General features: G+C 34.7%; 1 non-coding gene across 1 annotated transcript; it reads left to right on the top strand.

The window, feature by feature from the left end:
- The first annotated feature begins 53 nt into the window (after nucleotides 1-53).
- Nucleotides 54-126, top strand: Trnam-cau (transfer RNA methionine (anticodon CAU)). Its single transcript has one exon. It is a non-coding gene; the product is annotated as a tRNA-Met (tRNA).
- The last annotated feature ends 19,131 nt before the right edge of the window (nucleotides 127-19,257 follow it).

The raw sequence follows: 19,257 nt of genomic DNA, 5'->3' as shown, positions 1-19,257 counted from the left end.
ACGATGTTCAAAGTACATAAATGTAATACTTACTTCTATGAAAACAACCAGCAGCCTCGTTAGCGCAGTAGGCAGCGCGTCAGTCTCATAATCTGAAGGTCGTGAGTTCGATCCTCACACGGGGCACTGTTTATTTTGACAGTTTCAACAACAAATCACTGTTTGTATAATCAAAATAATTAGTTTGTGACCAAGATATCTTAATTTGTTACACTACTCGTTGTTTGGTTCATATACTATGTATCTCTCTTTTCAGATACGGGAACGTCTACTTCTAAAATGGTTTATTTGTTATAGAGGATTTTAAATGAGTGTCAAATGAACTTAATGTGACAAGTTGTATCCAAATAATGGTCTGTTGTTTTGTGCTATGCTGTGTCCTGCACTGTGCTGTGTTGTGTTGTGTTGTGCTGTGCTGTGTTGTGTTGTGTTGTGTTGTGTTGTGTTGTGTTGTGTTGTGTTGTGTTGTTGTGTTGTGTTGTGTTGTGTTGTGTTGTGTTGTGTTGTGTTGTGTTGTGTTGTGTTGGTGTGGTGTGGTGTGGTGTGGTGTGGTGTGGTGTGGTGTTGTGTTGTGCAGTGTTGTGTTGTGCTGTGCTGTGTTGTGTTGTGTTGTGTTGTGTTATGCAGTGTTGTGTTGTGTTGTGTTGTGTTGTGTTGTGTTGTGTTGTGTTGTGTTGTGCAGTGTTATGTTGTGTTGTGTTGTGTTGTGTTGTGTTGTGTTGTGTTGTCTGATGTGCAGTATTGGGCATGCAGCGTGTTGTGTTGTGTTGTATTGTGTTGTGTTGTGTTGTGTTGTGTTGTGTTGTGTTGTGTTGTGTTGTGTTGTGCTGTGTTGTTGTGTTGTGTTGTGCATTCATATTGAATACTTTCTAGTAAATACAATTTTATAAAATACAAATAGTTTTATTTACAAAACTAAATATTTATTTTCATATGTGATCGTAAACAGTAAACTGAAAGCATAATTCTTAGACATGGCATTAAAACGTCTAAATTTGTTGATTTGTACATGAGAATAGACCGCGATGCACTCGATATACATATTAAAAGTGTTGCCACAGTGAATAACTCAAGTTTTACATTATCACTGAGTATACTGTAAAGTTAGCTGCAGGGTCATTTATTGAACTCGTAGCTACAATTATCCCAAGTGAGGGAGACTAGTACTTGGGACTAGTATAATGTGACACAGTGAATAGTTTAAGTTTTACATTATCACTGAGTATACTGTAATGTGAGCTGCGGGGTAATTGTTGAACACGTAGCTACAATTATTTTATCCAAGTGAGGGAGACTAGTACTTGGGACTAGTATAATGTGACACTGAGTCTAACATAATCACTTACTGAATGGTATAAATTAATCTAAATACAAATAAAATAAAAGACACTTCCATTCAGTTGAAAAAGACATAAGTTATGAAACATGCCCATAATACAAAACATTAGTGTTTGACTAAAATATTAACAATTTTACATAGTCATTCTATTTATCTAAAAAAAAAACAATTTCAGTAGTTTCTCACACCACAATCTTAACTTCTGAATACAATAAGTGTAAATAGTCAATAATGAAGAAGATCTGTGCAAACGCTCAGTCTAAGTTATAAAATTTAACTTCATTTTGCACCTGGTCCAAGAAATACTAGTAGCGCATGATCACCAAAGCTTTCAATAGGTATCCATGACATTGTCAGTGATTTCTGACGTCACGAGGCAACAGAGCCAAAGCTTTCACTAGGTATTCATGACTTTGTCAGTGATTTCTGACGTCACAAGGCAACAGATGCAAAGCTTTCACCAGGTAACCATGACTTTGCCAGTGATTTCTGAAGTCACGAGGCAACAGAGCAATGGTGGATGCCTGGCGAAAGCCTTGGTGATCGGTAAGCTTATTTATAGTATTTCTCGGTATAAAATGATGTTAAATTTATGAACTTGAAAATTGTTATTTTGCTAAACCAATGCATTACTACTGAACAATATGATATAATATATGTTTGTAATAATGCTTGTAATAATTTAATGAAACTTAGAAACGGAGAATGTATAAAATTTACAACATGAATTTAAAATAGCTGTATCTCACATAGGTTACAACATTTGTTCTCGGGTAAATAATGATGTTACCCGGTTTTGTGTATGATGTTAACTGCCATTGTTTATAAAAACATAGTTAGCAAAGTTTAGTGTCGAAAAATTAATGATAGAAAATTCCCGTTCTCCTTTGACTTCAAAAGTATAAACGTGTTTTCCTTTGATAAGTTTAGGAGAGCTCTAAATCAGTTCCCTCTGAATACGACAAGCATGAAGCGTGCTGACTGTGTGACATGTACGTGGCCCTGACGATGATGACGGAAAGTGTTATAGCGCCCTCTCGTGACTACTACAGACGTCAGGTCATTTGCAAAATGGAATCCGTCGAGTGATGATCACATTCTGTGTTTCCAATTTTTATCCTGACATTTCTGCCAACTATTCAAATCGAAATGAAGTCAACTTTACCCAACATTATCAACTAACATCAAAGGATGTACAGGTAAAGATTTATAATTATTCTGCACACACAAGTAGTTTTATGGCCAATATGAAATTCTCAGATAGAAATAGCATATGTTGAAGTCCGGATGTCATGACCGGTTTGCATGTGTTACTTCAAAAATACTCAAATTGTGTCACAAAATATTCTTGGATTTATCCAAAAATGTTTTAGTGTACATCAGTAAATGTAGCGACACCTGTGTAGTGTCATTTCCAGTCATAATTTTTATCAGAAAGTGTGAAAATAAATAAATACTTGATCAGTCTAATGGTAATGGCTGTCGTATCGTAACGACGCGGTAAATACAAATTGTGACGTCACAACGTTCAACATATGAAAAATCCAATATTCCTCTACTTCTGCACCAAAACATTCTCCAAAATGTTTACAAATATCATAAGAAACATCACAAAAAATAGCGACACACATGTAGAGTGTGTTTTATTCACAAAAAATTCTCAAAATATGCAAACTAGAGAATATTTTTGTGCAGACAATGTTGTTTACAAGATTAAAGTGTTGTTGACCTCACATCTCTTTATTATCCTATATTCAATAAAATTCTCAGAGAATTTCACTAAAAATAAGAAAATAAATTTTTTTCTTGTAAAATATACACCGTAGTGTAAAGTAGATTTCTTTATTTGGTGTAAACTATGACATGGTTGTCGTATGGGTCTGAAACTATAATCTTAGGCTGTCCATACTTACTAACAGCAATGAAACCCCAGGGTTGGTGATCTCTAAATCTTTCAACTACTTCTCCATTCTTTGTATATTTCACAATCCACCCAACTGACCCCCCAGGGTACTGAGTATTATAAACATTGTCCCATAAATCTACACTTAGCCCATTGGGATCCCACACATCACTACACATTGTGAACAGATATTGTAATTGTTTACCAAACACTTTGATGCTACCACCCTCACCACTTCTGCCCCAGTCAGAGACAATAACATTGTTATCACTATTGACCACAACACACTTAGGGTCATAGAGTAGACTTGGCTGGACATGACGTCCAACCTCTGCTACACTTTCACCATTCATGTCATACTTGACCACTCTGTGACCTTTCTTATCGGTGACAACAAATCCTTCATCCAGTAAAGCAATTGCTCTTGGTTTAATGTCATCATTTTGACAAAATGTTTGAGTAGTTTTAGAAGATTTGTCAAACATGACGACTTGGTCATTACCAGAATCTGTCATGAAATATGTATTGCTTGTTGTCACGACAACATCATAAGGTTTGAATTTATTAGGAAAGTGACCATCAAATCTAATCTCTGAGTCAAGTTCATAAGTTGATTTCAAGGTGAGTACACTATTGTTGCCTTCATCTGCCATGACCACTTGACCAAGGTGATTTGTGGTCACTCCATACACATCTTTGAACTTTACTGGACCACTTTCGCCATCAAGCTCCATGGTTACTTCCCACTGACCTGTAATGTAAACAAAGGTCAAAGGTCAAATAGCAGACTACTCTTGCATGCAATACAGCTTTCAAGTTAGAATATTCAATTTCTGGGAATTCTAATGAATAATATTGATCAATTTTTTTACCATGTGAAAATGTCAGCCATGCAATGTGATACGTGTAATGTTTTCTTCAAGTTTATTCATACATTTCCATGGCAACCAATTTATTTTGTGATGTGAATGAAAACCAAGTAATTCCATGTAATATTTGAGTACATTTTGTCAACTTCTAAATGATACTAGATTTATGTGATTTCAAATACCACTAGAAAACATAGGGCTGCTGATGCTTGTGAATACATAGTTACCATGGCAACAGTTTTCACATATTTTGTTCAAAAATTCTCTTATATGCATATCTCCTGTTTCAATTGAGATAGAACTTTCAATTTTTCAGATTTGTTGAAAAGCAGTAATATCAAGTAAAGTACAGGTCAAAATTTATTTTCCCGTACATTCATTGGTTACCATGACAACAATAACAATTTTCTTCTGCAATTCAGAATTTATTTGTATTTTTTACATATTTCCAGTCACTAGTGGGATAGAAAGTTCTAATTTTAAGATTTCTTGAAAGGAAGTAGAATACAGAACATTATATATTTTTTTTCATATTTTTCATTACCATGGCAACAAAAATGTTTGTTTTTGTCATCTGAAATTACTTTGCCATGCATCCTAGCAAAATATCATTACGATCAATTGTTACCCTTTTTATTTTTTTAAAAATATATCTTTGTAAATTAATGATGTGAGTGATGTAAATTTTAGCAGAATTAAACTGTTGTTGTCATAGTAACTTTTATGTCCTAGGTTATAAAAACAACAATTTCTCAATATTTACCCTGGAAAATTATGTTATGCAATTCAGGCAAACTTGATGATGATCATAATTTTCAAGTCTTAGTTTAGGTTCAAGAATTATATCAAAAAATTCATTTCAGATATTTCTCCTGCTTTAACATAATTATTATTTACAGGGTGTAATTTAATTCTACCAGAAACAACAGTAACCATAGCAACAAATTTGTTTTAATTTAGTTTTCTTTTTATTTTACACTCTTTATCAAACTTTCAAATCTTGACATTTTCAAAACCAAAATATAACGTCTAAAAAGTGGTTGAGATTTTAATAAATTTTTCTAAATACATTCATGGGTTACAATGACAACAAAAGAAATTCTGAATCATACATTGTCATGAAATGTTTACAAGTTGCCAGTATTTTTAGATTTTTATCTGAATTTGTTACACCATTGAAAGGTCACCGTTGCCATAGTATCCATTGTGAAAGAGAGCTAAAAACTTAAGATGAATGTTAGCATTTTATTTTTAAATTTTATTTCGAAAATATTTTTTTTTGTAATTGTAAACATAATGAAGGATACATTCAGTATTTTTTTGGCAAACATACGTTAAAGATCTTATGAATGATGTAAAGGGATCAGTGGTACTATATTTTATGAAGATTTTAATGAAGTTTTAGTCATAGAATAAACTGAGGTATAACTTGTGTTGTAGTTACTGCATAAAATATCTGGTATACTTAGTGATAATATAAATTTGTTTGTTTACTGGTGGTGTAGTTAATAAATTAAATATCTGGTATACTTAGTGATAATATAAATTTGTTTATTTACTGGTTGTGTAGTTAATAAATGAAATATCTGGTATACTGTCTTAGTGATAATATAAATTTGTTTGTTTACTGGTGGTGTAGTTAATAAATTAAATACCTGGTATACTTAGTGATAATATAAATTTGTTTATTTAGGTGCTAGTGTAGGGTTACAATATTGTACATATACTGATTCAACAGATAACTATATCTTTTCATGTGTATGGGTGACAACCAAAAAACAATTTATTTTATTAAACAATGATTATGGTTGTTGACTGCAAGTCAAAACTCTGGTGTCAGTTGAGTTGTTGAAACCAATGTGTAAAGAGGATAGGAAACAGATTGATAATGATACACACCTAAAAATCTATCTAATCATGTGGTTATGTCAAAGGTCACATGACATTGATGTCAAAGGTCAGAACTGCATACAGGCATAAACATATAGGTAATATTTGTGGAAACAAATGCTTTGATCTAGCCAAGTACCAACATCTTTGTTACAAGAACATTTTAAAGTTATAGGGAAAATACTATTATTCTTCCTCTCATGATATTAATTTCTGTGTATTTGTTTTGTCCATAGGTAATATCCCAGTAATGCAGTAGTGTCAAGACTGAGAAGTCATTCCTCTGTATTCTTCAATCAAGTCCCATTCTACAACTACTATGTGCACCAATGAATCAACCAGAGACAATAGATGATTGGATGAAGAGAAGTTATTCCTCTGTATTCTCCAATCAAGTCCCATTCTACAACTACCATGCACACCAAGTGTATTATGAGAGACCACAGAGATGATTGGATGTAGAAAATTTACAAGACCAAATATTACAATGAAACCAGGATGGTCTGTATGCGATCATATTTACCGTAAGGTAAACAAACCAAACAGCTCTTTTCAGAGCCAATACATCCTCCAAAAAGAGATACCAAATACCTTTACTACAAATATGACATGAGAATTGAATAACATATAACATAACAACAAATACATAGATTCTAAACCAGTATACCATATATATTTTGTAGTGTGCACTTTCTCTTCTTGTCCTTAATACACTAATCTTTGACAGAACAAGCAATGCTTCCGAGACAAGAAATACCCCCTAGTCCTTAGGTCAAATAAGAAATACTAACATCCAGACATAAAACTGCTACTAGTCAGACAACAAACCCTGCTAGTCAGACAATAAACACTGCTAGTCAAACAACAAATTGCTAGTCCGAAAACAGTTAGTTACACAACACTGCTAGTTAGGCAATAAACACTGCTAGTTAGACAACAAACACTGCTAGTCAGACAACAAACACTGTTAGTCAGACAACAAATTGCTAGTCCGAAAACAGTTAGTTACACAACACTGCTAGTTAGGCAATAAACACTGCTAGTTAGACAACAAACACTGCTAGTCCGACAACAAACACTGCTAGTCAGACAACAAACACTGCTAGTCAGACAACAAACACTGCTAGTTAGACAACAAACACTTAGTCAGACAACAAACACTGCTAGTCAGACAACAAACACTGCTAGTCAGACAACAAACACTGCTAGTCAGACAACAAACACTGCTAGTCAGACAACAAACTCTTAGACAGCAAACACTGTTAGTCAGAGAACAAACATTTAGACAAAAAACGCTGCTAGTTAGGCAATAAACACTGCTAGTCAGACAACAAACTCTTAGACAGCAAACACTGCTAGTCAGAAAACAAACACTGCTAGTTAGACAACAAACACTGCTAGTCAGACAAACACTGCTAGTCAGACAACAAACTCTTAGACAGCAAACACTGCTAGTTAGGCAATAAACACTGCTAATCAGACAGCAAACACTACTAGTCAAATAACAAACACTGTTTGTCAGACAACAAACACTGCTAGTCAGACAACACACACTGTTACTGTTAGTCAGAAAACAAACACTGCTAAGTCAGAAAACAAAAACTACTAGTCAGCAACAAATGTATATTATTAGATAACAAACACTGCTATGTATACCTGTACTCATGGTCAGTTATAAAACTATTGTATGTTAATCTTTGGCAGTTGTAGCATTAATCTGTACATGTTTTAAAGTAATAGTGTAAAGTGCAATTGTTGTCAAATCATACCAAGTATTTTACATTGTAGTATAATATAACCAGGAATTGATTGCCTTATTCTATACCCAGATGTTTACCTTACTAGCATCTACTTTGTAAATGTAGTCTTGAGTAAATTGTAGTCTCACTTTGAGGTGATACCTTTAGTATTTAACTCGAAAGGTTTATAACTTTAATGTTGTGTAGCCTGTTTAATCAAATTACTGTGCTGTTGAGATACATCATTAGCTTGTTGTATCTCCTTGCCCTCATATTAGTTTAAGAAAAAATTCAAACAATTCACAGTAGCCATATCCTGAAAGTTGTATGGTTATCCACCACCCTATGATTAAATTTACATAAAATGTATGTAAATAACATGTAAATTACTACATCACGTAGCATAATGCATTTAAATAATGATTCAATTGAATAACGACAGTCTGACTAGTTGTCATGGGTGAAGGGACTGTAGGTGCTGTCAATTTGGCAAAAAAAATTAATTTGTAATCAGTTTTGAGAATGTTATCATTACAAGTGGAGAATACAAGGCCTAGGAGGTACAACCAGCTAACAATGTATCTCAACAGTGCAGTAAACAGGAGAATATGAGGGCTAGGAGGTACAACCAGCTAACAATGTATCTCAACAGTGTAGTAAACAGGAGAATATGAGGGCTAGGTGGTACAACCAGCTAACAAAGTATCTCAACAGTGTAGTAAACAGGAGAATATGAGGGCTAGGAGGTACAACCAGCTAACAATGTATCTCAACAGTGCAGTAAATAGGAGAAAATGAGGGCTAGGAGGTACAACTAACTAATGATGTATCTCAACAGTGCAATAAACAGGTGAATATGAGGGCTAGGACTCGGAGGTACAACCAGCTAACAATGTATCTCAACAGTGCAGAAAACAGGAGAAAATGAGGGCTAGGAGGTACAACTAACTAATGATGTATCTCAACAGTGCAGTAAACAGGAGAATATGAGGGCTAGGAGGTACAACCAGCCAACAATGTATCTCAACAGTGCAGTAAACAGATGAATATGAGGGCTAGAAGGTACAACCAGCTAACAATGTATCTTCACACCACAGTAAACAGGAGAATATACGAGCGCTAGCTAACAATATATCTCAACAGCACAGTAAAACAGGCTAAAGTGTGTGGGGCAGTTAATGGGAATGGTTTTTTGTCAAAGTTGTTGTAAGCTTTCAAATCTGCAATGGAAGAAATTACTGTACAAATGCTCAAAACCTTAATTTATATATACTAGACAGTATTCTATGCTTACCACTAACCTTCAATTTTGTCCATTTCCATCTCAAGTCTTTCAATCTCCTGCTGCTTAGTAATATTCTTCTTTTCAAGATCCTCAACTTTTTCTTTAAGACTGGTGACTTCCTCCTTGAGTTGACGGTTTTCTTCTGAAAGAGATTGATCTCCTCCCTTCCCAGAAGATTCTTTCAATTTAGAATTTTCATTGCTTAATTTCAGTATTCTATCTATCATTGCTTTCTCCCCCTTTTCCTTTTCCTCTAGATTCTTTCTCAATATTTCTATTTCAATATCTTTCTCTTTCACAGATGCTTGCAGGATTGCCTGATCTACTTTCAACTCTGTATTTTCTTTCAGAGCTGTGTTTAGTAAGTGGATTCTAGCATCAAATTCGTCAACTTTTTTCTGTAAAGAACTAATTGTAATTCTAAGTTTGGTAGTTTCTACTTTGAGTTCTTTATTTTCTGTAGTAAGCTGAACTTGTCTTTGACTGCTTTCCCCATCACTATCATCAGCTTCCATTGGTGTTGCTGTGGCAATGTCACCTGTTAAACAATAGATACATATTGTTAAATTAAAGTTGCCAAATGGATGAAAATTTATGGTATTTATGTTGGATTTTTAATTGATAAAATATCTTTACTAAGTTTTTCTACTTTGAAAAAAAAATGAAAAACAACATATACCAATTATGTGTTCAGAACTCAGTAAATTGCAAAAAGGTGCAAGAAGTGTAAAGAGTTTGTTATTGTACATACAGTAACGAACAGTTTACACTTTTTTTTTAATGTTTTGCAATTTATTGAGTTACAAACAAGGACTTGGTATATGTTATTTCGCATTGTTTTTCAAGTAGAAAAAGCTAGTAAAGGTGTTTGTTTTTATAAATCTAAAATTTAAAAAAAACACCATAAATTCTCATCCATTTTGTAACTTTAAGGTTTTAACACTATTAGCCATGTATCTAATGAATAATTAATCTAATTTAAAACAAATGAATAGCTTGAACTAGCTTAGAATCAGTACTTTAACAGGCTTACATTTTCTCCACCTTGAGTTAAATGAAACTCACTTTACAGTTTCCTGTCAACATTTGACACTTGCACTCACATTATACTGTCACAGTATATTTCCTACAAATGAAGCATTTCATCAGTTTACATCCAATCCAATTACAATGTGTACACATATTATAGTCATTGTTGTATACTGTTCAGAAGTACACACAATTTAGTATGCGTACTGTTGAAAATTATCTGTTCTGGGTACTTATGGTTTAATGAAAGCAAAAATCCTTGACAGCAGAGCAATTACTTAGTATAATCTACACAAAACCAATAGTTACCTCTTTCCAGTAATTCTCTCTTACAGTGTTCATATTCCACAATATCCAATGTAGTCTGTATTGAGAAGTATGAAGCACCAATTTCATTCAGTGTTTTCTCTGTGATAGTTGTAGATGTTATCAATTTGTTGAGATTCAGGGTTTCATATTTCTTCCACAGACATTCCAAGGCATCCAAAGTCTCACAGGCTATGGTGTAGTACACACTATTACCCCCAACTTTGTCTACATGCAGATTTGGGTGAATGTTATTGATACATTGAGGGGTTTCCTCAAGAACCTCTTTTGTTTTAAAGTATGCATGTTCTACTTCTCCGATGGATCTTCCTTCTCTAGGAATACCACCTGCAGGGTTGACATGAAGTGTTACGTGTCCTGTATATATGGAAGATAAAAACAAAAATTTTCTTATATTTCATAATGGTCAAAAGGCTTTTAACAGACATCGTGTTCAATGTGTTACAATATAACATTTTAGAATGGTCACTTTTACAATTCTCAATGAAAAACACAGCACAGACTTGGATAATTAAAACAGTGAAACAAATACAATGATTACAATATATGAATGGCTGGCTATATACATGTATATCCACACATGAAAATACACCACTCTGTTGACACACACACACACACATACCATGTCCAACACAAATACTCACAAAGTAACTGCTTGCTAAAAGCATCAACAATATATTTTATTTAAGAGGTACTGTACCTGGACTGCGTGTCTCATCTTTATGTGTGGCTGGACTTACAGTGGAACTGCCTCCTGGAATGTCACCTTGAATGAAAAATTTAAATGGTGTGATGGGTAGGTGTTCTCACGTTATCAGCACTCAGAAATACACCCCTTCTCTCTACATACAGAAATATATACCTTTCTCTTTATACACACAAAAATACACACTCTACACATATGAATACACAATATTGCCTAGAGGTTATCCATGGCTTTGAATCTGAAGATTTCCTTCACCTCATCTAGAGGAATGAGAAGTCATGAACCAAAAGTTGTTCATGTAAATGAGTAAACCCCAACTATTGGAATGATGTAAACAATAATGTATTTATAAGTAGTGTCATGAGCTGACAAATTTACCATATTTGGACAATATTTATAACTTCTGAGTATAGCATATAAAAAAATATTAAACACTCATTTCTAATATGGTCCTTGTAGGGAAATTCAAGATGCCATGGCAACAATGATCTTCTGATTTGAAGCCACAGATAGCCTCTAGACTAAAAGAAACATGGCCGTCTCTCCCTACTCACAGAAATATTCCTATCTCTGCACAGCCTCTAGACTAAAAGAAACATGGCCATCTCTCCCTACTCACAGAAATATACCTATCTCTGCACAGCCTCTAGACTAAAAGAAACATGGCCATCTCTCCCTACTCACAGAAATATATCTATCTCTGCACAGCCTCTAGACTAAAAGAAACATGGCCATCTCTCCCTACTCACAGAAATATACCTATCTCTGCACAGCCTCTAGACTAAAAGAAACATGGCCATCTCTCCCTACTCACAGAAATATATCTATCTCTGCACAGCCTCTAGACTAAAAGAAACATGGCCATCTCTCCCTACTCACAGAAATATATCTATCTCTGCACAGCCTCTAGACTAAAAGAAACATGGCCATCTCTCCCTACTCACAGAAATATACCTATCTCTACACAGCCTCTAGACTAAAAGAAACATGGCCATCTCTCCCTACTCACAGAAATATACCTATCTCTACACAGCCTCTAGACTAAAAGAAACATGGCCATCTCTCCCTACTCACAGAAATATACCTATCTCTGCACAGCCTCTAGGCTATTAAAAAGAAACATGGCCATCTCTCCCTACACACAGAAATATACATATCTCTACACAGCCTCAAGACTAAAAGAAACATGGCCGTCTCTCCCTACACAGAAATATACCTCCATGTATCTCTACACAGCCTCGAGACTAAAAGAAACATGGCCGTCTCTCCCTACACAGAAATATACATATCTGTACACAGTAATACAACCATCTACACACAGAAATACACACTCTACTCACAAAAATACACCCGTCTCTCACCACCTAGAAATACGCCCCTTCTACACATGCACACTCAATACATCCCCACACTCTACACACAGAAATACATCCTCTATTCACAAAAGTACACCTCTCTCACCACCTAGAAATACGCCCATCTCTCTTTAAACATGCACACAGAATACACCCCCTCACTCTACATGCAGAAATATATCTCTATCAACACCTAGAAAGACAACCCCTCTACACATGCACACAGAATACACCCCCTCACTCTACATGCAGAAATATACCTCTATCAACACCTAGAAATACACCCCCTCTACTTACAGAAAATACCCCTCTCTTAAAACACCCCTTCTACCCCTCTACTTACAGAAAATACCCCTCTCTTAAAGTGACCATATGGATGAGGATTGGGTATTTACTTTGGATTTCTAATTTATAAACCAATTTTATCATGGCTTTCTAACTGAGAAATCATTGTGAAACAACATATGCCAAGTCCTTGTTTGTGACTCAATAAATTGCAAAAGATAAATAGATGGGACAAATATGATAACAAACTTTTTACATATGTTTTAGATTTTTTGCAATGAACATGTATTGAGTTATAAATATTTATTTTTCAAATAGGAAACCATGATAGAATTGGTTTACAAATGAAAAAATCTAAAATAAATACCACATCCACATCATATGACCACTTTAACACAGATATACACTCTCTCTTTAGGCTTCACACACACACACACAATCAATATAGCGGTATTCCTCTCCCACTACACAATGAAATACACCCCACTCCCTTCATAAACACACATCATGTCCATCACAGCAACAACACATACTCTTTTTATATGTGCTTTCTTGCTAAAACCTAACAATATTCTATCTGCCAAAGCTAGATCAAACTATGAAATAAAATTTTATGTACCTGGACTTCTTGTTTCTTCTGTATATGTGGCTGGACTGACATTTCCACTACCTCCTGGAACACCTGATAAAATAGAGTAGTTGAAATGATGATAATCAGAGATATTAATGATTAATATTTCACAAATATCTTATAATTTTAGAGATTTTCAGGTCGATATGAAATTACTTTATTATACCTTTCTTCACAACATGTAGATACATGTTATTTTTGTAGGCACCCATCTAAACTCGTTACAGAAAATTATGATTTTTCCCTGTTTCTGAAATAACAATTTTCACTTGACTTTTTTCTTAGTCTTCATGAGGTAACAAGAGAGAACTTATGCAAATATTTTTTTTAAATAGATGCCATACCTGGATTATTACTTTCCTCTTTATCATCAGCTGATTTGTCAGAGACATCTTCTGTAAGATTTGATGCTAAGTTATCTAGATTTGTTTCAAAGGAAAAGAAGAGAAGTGCAGGTGTTACTACTTTCATAAAAAAATAATTCAAAAGTGATTTAGTCTAAATTTTTGTAAGAATTCTAATTAATTACTTTACCCATGCTTCAGGTAAATGTGAAGATCACAATTTTAAGTATATTAAAGTATCACAATTCTGGTAACAATTATAACATGTTTAGCACAACTGAACTGTGTGTGTGTGTGTGTGTGTGTGTGTGTGTGTGTGTGTGTGTGTGTGTGTGTGTGTGTGTGTGCATGAGTGTGTGTTTGATGTCTGATCATCTACACATCCCCAGATGAATCCCCATTAAATTTCATCCCAATCTGCTCAGTAGTTTTGTAATTATAGATTTATGACCCAAAAAATTTTTTGAGACCTAAATTGCATATCACTGATGAGATCATCATGTCATGAACAAATCTTAATCTAAACACACCAACTTTGAGTGCAATCTGCTTAGTAGTTTGGGAATTATAGTTATGGGAATTATAGATTTTTGACCAAAAGACACATTTTTATACCCAAATCACACATCGGTGGTAAGATCATTTTGATTTGAACAATTTCACAGCTAGACACCTAAGGTAATATACCCACCAAATATCATGGCAATCGGTTCAGCAGTTATAATTGACTTTAATTAAGTAGTTTACACACACACACACACACACACACACACACACACACACACACACACACACACACACATACATACACACATACACACAGTTTTCCATGCCTATAGCACTACTGAACTAAAAAGTTCAGTTGTGGTAATAACTTAAGTTATACAGTTTTACAACGCCATTGGCACTATTTTGTTTTGTGAAAGGAGTAGATTAAAACGTACCAGGACTAGGGTTGTCTTGATGATCAGCTGACGGTTGATGACAGATAGTTTCTGAGTTATGTCCTGATGGGTTGTCTTCGGTGACCGGAAGTAAATCAAATTTAAAACAAAATTAACATCTATTAAATATATAAATATATTTGATGTCAAAATGACTTCACGAAGCCTAGTTTTCATATTTATTCTTCCATACACTTTGATATATCGTATACAATGTAAACAATATAATTTAAACAGATACCATGAGATAACTGTCCATTTTTACGTATTAGTAGACACACTGTCTAGCATTTATTCATGCGTAATTTTAATAAACGCCTATTTTTGGGAAAAAAACCACTAGTTTTATGTTGAACAATTCCCGAATAGCATTACTACGACAGGTGATGAAAGAAAGCTAGTATATTTAACGAACTCTTTTCTATAGATAATTTTTAGCAGTAAAAATCGTCCACCAAAAATATACCTGCTAGAGAATATAGTCTTTTCGAGACAACTTCTCACAAGACTTGCCCATAATTCGTTCGATCTGACTTGGCCAATTCTGAAATTGACTAATTTGACTAAGAATTAGCAGAAACCTTACAATGAGAATATTTATTGTGTATAATGAAACAAATATATCACCTGAAGTTGCAGCATCTTTGGGTCCAGTGGAATCCTTAACTTCATCTGAATCATGGTGTTCTCCTGAATCCGTGGGAAGATCTAACCTTGCTCGTTTAGTAGGAATACCTGATGAATCATCACCACTATCTAAATTCAAAAGGGAAAATGTTTGAAGGGAAGTCCGGAACAGTATCGAGGCTGATTTTTTATCTTAGCTTGTTTCATTTCTTTATTCTTAGCTGAACCAAAAAATCATTTCGCAGCAATCCTACAGCGTGCTACCTCCAATCCTACATCATTCTACCTTTCTAAATAGACTTATGGAAATTGGGATGAAATGATTGTGCAGCTAGCTAAGATAAAGCCAGTCTCGTTTTTGTTCCATGTTTAGCGTTCAAAATTACTTTAAATGCCATTGTTCATTCAATATTTTCTCAACATAAAAACTGTAAAGAAATATTTGCAATTATTCTCTTTTTCTTCATTTATTGATATAAATTGAAGTTTTGCATTATAAATGTATTTTTTTTCTGAATTTTGCATCGATCGAAATTATCACCATGTCATTGCATGTCATCGGTGTTATCGATGTTGTACTTTGATTTCCATGAATAATAAAAATATTCTATGAAATGTTTAAAATCTTTCTATTCCAACATTATCTGTCAAATTCTTTGGTAGGTTTATCTTATCTCTTATTATAGTTATAAGAACGTTTAAATTTAGATGGCTCGCAATTTAAAATATATTCCTTTTTCTGCCAAGTGTAATGCCCTTAATTTACCAATATTGCTTTTAAAACGACGGATAGAAAGAGATCGTTCTAAGTAATCTTGCAGGATTGACAGACATCCAAGATTTACCTGATGTGTCTGAATGTTCGGCTTCTGGTACTTCGTCTGTTTTCATAACACCTAGATGTTGTCTGACTTTGTCCAGAAATGTTTCATTCATGTTGTTCATGGACGGCAACACCTCAGTACGAAGCCTCGTTTTCATTTCAGCTGCTTTCTTAAAGTACACGTTTGGCTTTTGAAGAATCAATACAATTTGGTCTGCAAACTTATCCACATCTTTCATGTCAACTACCGTTGCGTCCTCATAGTCTTCAAAATGTGTTCTGATGAAATCGTGACAGGTGGTGTACTTAGAAACAATGAAAGGTATTCCAATCGCCATAGCAGACAACATGAGATGGAGGGAATTCATTCCAGGGGATGGCGGGATTAGGACAAGATGCGAACTAAGGAACTCTCTTTGCATATACTTGAAAGTTGGCATAGAGGAGGGTCGAATATCAAGGTGTGGGTGTGGATCAAGTTTACTCTGAATATCAGACTCTGTGCCTTCGGGAAGACCAAGGATTTTCCATATTGGTGGTTGTTTTTTCCTCCCATCGTAGAGCTGGGCCACTTTATTGATACCTTTTGCTAGAAGTTTATGACTCTGCATGTTATCTATGTCATGTTCCTCTAGAAATGATAAAATTCTACGCTCATAATCTCCGGTTAGGACCGTTGGTTGGTCCCTTTTCAAATATGTATCATCCGGTTGGGGGTAAATCTTAAAGTGATTCTCAGTAAATTCTTGGAATCTCTGATTGAAATGATCAAAGGTCTTCTGATCTAACGAGACCATACCATGGGCAGACTCCATTTCTTCATCCAAGTGTCCAACACGACGTGCCAATTCAGTTGCATCACAACCTAGTATACTTGGAGGGGTAACATCAGTTGGCCAAAGAAATGCAATATAGTACTTGGCCATCGACAAAATCCGATCTTTGATTATCAAGGTTGCCTCGGACGTCGTCATAGCAAAGCCAAACACAATTTGCACTTTGGGTTTCATTTTTGAAACGTTTGGGTAGAACATTTCACATGCATATAGCCATTCCCGATGTGGTTTTGCATATCGAAGGGTACCGGGAGGGTTTGGGCAAATTAGCTCAATATTGTCCCTTTTCGCTTCCTCTATTTCTTCCTCTGTTACTTTTAATACAAGACAAGACACTTTAAGACCTAATGTCTGAAATAGACGCGCAAGCAGTCTGACGGCGGCTGGAGTACCTTTGAGAAATGGAGACCCCCACCTATCACAAATGATCAGAACAGATGTATTTTCATTCATGGACTTGGTATTCATCTTGAACCTGTTGGAATAAACTGCACCAATCAGCTAGCAGCAACGTGGCGTTACAAATAGAGGTCGAAAATGGATGTTAAAAAAGGGATAACCTAACGCCGTGGCTATTATGTTTGGAGAGTTGGAACTGAGACAAATAAAATCGAGCCCAATCCGTGTCCAAGTAAATAAATAAATAAATAAATAAATAAATAAATAAATAAATAAACGTTTATTTGTTTAAATATTCTTATACTGTGTGAATATCACTATCTTAAAATGTGTATAACTCTACGTTTTTAGTCAAACTTTTAAAAACTACATTATGTGTATAAGTTTAAGCTTGTAGCGATTGGGAAGTCTATAACACAAAATTGACCTATGGCTGATGTGATTACAATTTACTGACAATCTCGTATGGAATATTAAGTTATGATTATCAATTAATTTCTCATGGGCTGCCGACTTTATGATTTTAAACTGACAGTGTGATTTATAACACTGACGGCAATCCCAACCCATTTTAGACTTGTATACATTACTGATAGACAGAACAGATAGTTGAACTTTATCACAATTATACAGTAATATAACCAACTATATTAAATTCTCATCGACCTGTAAATGTCTTTTTGCTAAGTTTAACTTTTATCGACGTTATAAATTCATTGCTGATATGTGAACTACTGATTATAAGCCATCGTGTATAATTACTACTGAACACTATAGATTGACAGATTGGCCCTTTCAAGGTTGGTATCAAAATGCTGAATTTGATCATTTTAGTGTCTTGTGTAGCAATCACACAGACGATTACGCAAAAGTAAGTTTCCCTTGTATAAATGTATTGATAGAAGTGTGGTTTGTTAGCCCACAGACCTTGTCTATGATTATGCCGATAAACCCTGGTATACGATTGGTATCGATCATAATATTAACTTTAGTTTCAACTTTTCATTAAAGGTAACAAACATTCCTGTACATGTTTGAATTCAAGAGAATTGACACGAAATGAAACCGTTTGCTGTAAGATCAGATTAATACTGTCAAATCTGACCGAATCTAATTTACAAAAAAAAATGGCGTCACTCTACCCTTACAAATGAAAGCAAGCAATAAATACATACATACATACATACATACATACATACATACATACATACATACATACATACACACACACACACACACAGACAGACAGACAGACAGACAGACAGACAGACAGACAGACAGACAGACAGACAGACAGACAGACAGACAAATATATATATATATAAATAAACATATACAGAGTTAATAAAAAATACAACTTAAACCACTCACCTCTCAATTCAGTTCTCTTTGACGTCTGAACATGTACGAGAAGTTACTGGAGTTACAGAGAGTTATGTCCCGTGCACTCAGTGATGCGTACGTCTGGCTATCCGGTACTCACAAAGACACTTACAGGTTTAATGATGAAATCAGCAACAATTTCCGCGTATTTGGTGACATAGAAACACGTTCTACAGTCGGAAATTATATGTAATTGAAAGGCGGTTCTAAAAAGACGGCGTTACTGGAAATATATACACCAACGTATGGTGTAATCCAATGATTTGCTCAGTGTTCACTCTGTGAACGACTCAAAGCGACTGAGCAAGTAGTTTGTGGTAGTGTAGATTGAGTACATGTATAAACAGTTAGGCAATAACTTATTAATATTTAGTAGATAAAGTAACAACCAATCGGTCGGTTACAAGTGGCTGTATTTCTCCCCTCCCATCAAAAAATTAAACCGTACTTTTATTATTGATTTGCCCGGTATGACCTCTAAAATGATGAGAAGGTGTTTTGTTTATTTGTCTCCAAATGTGTTGTATTCTCAACATGTCTTTG

The sequence above is a fragment of the Glandiceps talaboti genome, chromosome 17 (assembly GCF_964340395.1).
Source record: "Glandiceps talaboti chromosome 17, keGlaTala1.1, whole genome shotgun sequence".
Taxonomy (NCBI): Eukaryota; Metazoa; Hemichordata; class Enteropneusta; family Spengelidae; genus Glandiceps; species Glandiceps talaboti.
The sequence above is the reverse complement of the archived record's forward strand: the minus strand, read 5'-3'. Positions and strand labels throughout refer to the sequence as shown.